General features: G+C 33.4%; 1 non-coding gene across 1 annotated transcript; it reads right to left on the reverse strand.

Annotated features, from left to right (window-relative positions):
• Window positions 1-1,734: 1,734 nt before the first annotated feature.
• Window positions 1,735-1,841, reverse strand: LOC117283315. The gene has a single exon (XR_004514282.1). It is a non-coding gene; the product is annotated as a U6 spliceosomal RNA (small nuclear RNA).
• Window positions 1,842-4,661: the final 2,820 nt, after the last annotated feature.

Here is a 4,661-nt window from a genome sequence, read left to right on the forward strand (position 1 = left end):
ACTATTGGGAAATTATTCATGCACCTAAAGAAAAGAGAACGGATGTAAAGAAACAAAATTAATTGTAAACCTCAAACATTGTAAGGCGTTTCATTGTGAGGGCAGTTTAAACCCTATAAAAACAAAATTATGGAATATTGATTGTTTCAAGTTCTTTAAGTAAATTTTATGAAAGCAATTTTTAATGTGTTCCTTGTATTTAACTCTGTGTTCTGCCATTGGGAAATGAGAAGAATGTAATATAAAGTCATAGTTAAGAGCACAACAACAAATGTCAGACACCTGGTACTTAAGTGTAGCTTCCCTCATTCAATATATGTGTACTCTCTTGTAAGCATTAAAAACCTTCTGTGTCTTTTTCTCCATCTGTAAAATGGAAGCAATTATAACTTCATCTACTTCACTGAGTTTTGTAGGAGATAAAAAGATAATGTACATTTTGGAACAAAAATAACAGACAATCAATAAAAGTCATATGATTGATCTTTATATCTTTATAACATATTTATTTGTTATGTCACTACTTCAAGGAGTTTATAGTCTTTTTAATTCAAAAACTAAGGATTTTTGAGTGGAAATCTGTTTGATAAAATTAATCACTTCTGTAAATCTCATATTAAGAAGACATGAGTAATTGGCACAGTGAGCAAAGAATGATACAGAAAATTTACCTGCAGGCCAAATTGCAAGAAACGGGAGTGTAAACATAACTGAGGTTCAGAGCAAATGATTTCTCAGAAGACATAACACATAAAACTGGAAATGCTGCTATGAATTTGTATATTTCATATAAGAGGAAGGTGAGAAGATTCTACAGTATGCTATAAGTAACTGATAATTTGAATATCATCTGGTTTAATTCAACTTTGAGGAACACCAAAGGCTATGTGGATAATTTAAAACATAAGTGAAAGCTTAGTTTCCACTGGAAGCTTTTAGAGGGGTACTCACAAGATGTAAGCAATACTTACAGGATAATAGAGCAGCAAAGTGCATGAGGAATTACAGTCTGAGTGTACAACTCTGAGACTCATGCGATGAAATAGTTGCCGGGTATGAAGAGCCAAAGTGAAAATGAAGGGAGAGACTACAATTGGGAAATATTTCCTCACAATTCTCAATAAACCGTAATAGCTGATTACAGATGGAGAGGAGAAACCAAGGAGGACTGGGATGAGTGAGAGAACCTCCCGACTTTATTTATTTATTTGTTTTTACTTTGATGGTTGATCCTTTAATAAGTATTTTTATTTTGCATGCAAGTCAATTTGTAGAACTGGCAACTAAATAGCTGACCTTTCACAAAAGTATATAGCTTCCCATGTTTATTCAGGGAGAATTTTTTAAATTGAGTTTATTGGTACATTCTAGGGACACAGTACAGTTACATTCATTGTTGGGATCTTGTACCTCTACGCGACAGGTCTTGGTTCTCATTTTTTCCCCTTGTTCCTGCTCTCCCTTCACCCCTCCTCCCCTCCCCATCTACAAACACTTTATTTCCATCTGTTCGTTTGCTCACATTTTTTTCTTTTCCCTTATTACCCTTCCCCTACCCATCACATTTTCCCTACACCTTTAGCCCTTTTCTTCCCATTTCACAATGTCAGATATCTCATTAGGATCTTATGTGTTATTACAGTTTATTCACACCAGAAAAAACTAGTCGGTATTTACACACGTGTGACTTATTTATTTCACTCAGCAGTATATCCTCAATATGTATGCATTTTCAAAAATATGGAACACTTCATGAATTTGCATGTCATCCTTGAGCAGGGGCCATGCTACTCTTCTCTGTATCGTTCAAATTTTAGTATATGTGCTGCCGAAGCAAGCACAGGACCTCCAGACTTTAAACAATATCCTAGAAAATGTAGAGAGAAACTCACAAAATATGAAATTACTGGAAGCAGAGGAAGAGAAGACCAAAAACATCTTTCCAGATAGTTATTCTTATTATAATGTCCTGAGGAATGTGAAAAATTAGTTGAGTATACTTATAATTCATGATCATAGAAAAAATGTTCATTTATATATTAAGTAAATAATTCAAAATAATAAATGCATTTCAAATAATATTTCTCTACCTATTTCTTGATCTATTAATTATGTATAAATGTCACTGCTAAAAATTCTTTGATTTATAAATTTCCATGCTCAATGATGTTGGTTCTACGGGTAATTCAAACCCAATATTTCTGAAAGATTACTTATGTATGTCTTCTTGATTTTAGATTTAAATATCATGCATCATGAATGGCCATTGAATTAGAAATTTTCTATCTTCCCTGGTTTCTCTCTCTCTTTCTCAACTCATGCCCAATTTATCACTTATTGGTGTACATATGACAGTTTATCCCATACAGGTGCTTCTCTCTTTTGCTGCAGTCTTATATTTTAACCTGGTTTCACTGATAACTCCTCAGCACCCCCTTAATATAATTTTCACGTTGCACTTCAATTTGAACTTTGTATATATCACAAAATCAAATCACATAAGATCCTTGCTAAAAACACTTTAGTAATTCCATACCATAACTTTTGGCTTCCTTACCTGTATTCAAACTCACTTCTGTTTTATTTTTTTCTCAGACCTGAATTGTCATATATTAATTACCATTTACAGTAAAATGGTGGCTCACAAACGCTTCTGTTTGCAAACAATTCAGCTTCCCAAAAGAGGCGTTCATCAAAATTTTGCTTCTCCTTACAAACTCCTCAGAGTGACAGGTAGACGCGGCCATCTTCCCCACACAAACACAAACACAGCCATCTTCCCAAAATGCATAAAACAAACTAAGTTTGTAAACTGAGGCACCACTCTACTTGTAATATGATTAACCAATAATAAACTTGAAATTATAATAGATGAAATGATAAAGTTAAAAATAAACCAAATCTTGACATTGTTTGAATTGGAAGAGCACAAACGTTAAAAATCTAAGAGCATCTTAAATCCAAATTAATTCTAATTGAACAAAGGAAATATAAAAAAACTACTTTATGGGTATATAAATTTATTACTTTGGGATCACTCATTCTTTTATTTCCAAAAATTTAAGTAGAAAGAATTCTACTAAGTAATTGGGACCGAAAAGCAAATCTATTTGGAAAAAATTACTCTCATACTAGTTAGTTTATTATATTTATTGGTTGTGATCTCCTAAGGACTGAAATAATTGATTTTAATTTTTTTCCTGAAAAGTAGTTATTGCCCGTGAAGGTTTCTTGTTTTGTTTTGATATTTTTATGGCAGAAGTGAACAGAGTAGATATACTGCTTTGTACTAAATGGATTCAACCAATTATGTTTCTCAAGTTCTTAAGCTTGCTATTTAAAGTTTCTCTTGAAATGGTTATATCTGCTCAGGGAAGGTAGTGCCAATAATCGAATTTATTAGCTGCATATATAATTAAAGTTAATAGTGACTGAGTAGAGTCTTGAGGGCTCTTCAGTGAGGAAAAGACCTGATATTTTCAGACACAGGCTTCATAAAATCAGGCGTGGTTATTCCAATGAGTCTGTACTTTCTTTTTTGACCAGGTACATCTATACTGTGTAACTATGGCTGCTTAGGAGCATTGCTTTTCTATTGTCATGATATACACTTAACATATTTTAATTTCCCAAATTATTTCTAATGAATATAGGAAATAAGTAATATTTTAGTATATAAAAATGTTACATAATGCAGTCAGATCATTATTTTCAATATTGAGCAATGTTTTAAAATTTTGAAAATTGAAAACATAGTTTTGAACATACACTGAGGTATTAAAATTTTACTTAAATTTGTTTTACTACCATTTTGTGAAGTCAAGAATGAATTGCCTCCATTTTATGCTGATAATTTAGCGGGGATTTCCTACACTTCACACATTTAGCTCTGGTACTTCAAACTTCATTTTGCTAGGAAGAATTAACCTCTAACTTGAGTTCCATCCCACATGTCTACCTCCGTCACTATTATGGCTAGAGTTTGGGCAACTAGCTACTTGAAAGTGTCTTTCATATTGAACCATGAGGATGTGCCACGTATATGCTTTTTTCACCTGCTCCTGGGTCATGTTTTATATATTAATAATATTTTTAATAATTTTTTGAGACAGGGTCTCAGTATGTAGTTGAGACTGACCTGGAACTCACTATGTAGCCCAGGCTTGTCTCAAACTCACAGCGATCCTCCTGCCTCAGCCTCCAGAGTGCTAGGATTGAAGGCGTGAGCCACCACAGGCAATAATATTTATACACCTATAGCATCATTAGAGAAAATAAACGTACCTCTGCTGCTCAATTCTCAAACCTAAGGTAATTCTGAGAGGTTGTCAAGGATGATATCTGTCAAATGATCCTACATTTGACAACGAGATGATTCTATATGGGCACAGAGTGCAGGTTTTCCTATATCGTCCCGCATGCAGCACACTTACCACTCACACTGCTCCTCTTCCATTTGATCAGAGAATCATTGTTTATAACCGATATTTTCTGAAGCTTAATTTTTCCCTGATTTATTTCTTGTGTTTGTCCTTGTAGATATTTGGGTTTCAAATAATATCCTGTGATATATGTAGCGTTAGAGAAAATAATACGTAGGGAACTGAGTATGCACCAGAATTATTTTGATCAGGTTTTAAGTCATTATTCATTTGGATACA

The sequence above is a fragment of the Fukomys damarensis genome, unplaced genomic scaffold (genome assembly GCF_012274545.1).
Source record: "Fukomys damarensis isolate Sample0158 unplaced genomic scaffold, DMR_v1.0_HiC HiC_scaffold_24, whole genome shotgun sequence".
In the NCBI taxonomy this organism is placed as follows: domain Eukaryota; kingdom Metazoa; phylum Chordata; class Mammalia; order Rodentia; family Bathyergidae; genus Fukomys; species Fukomys damarensis.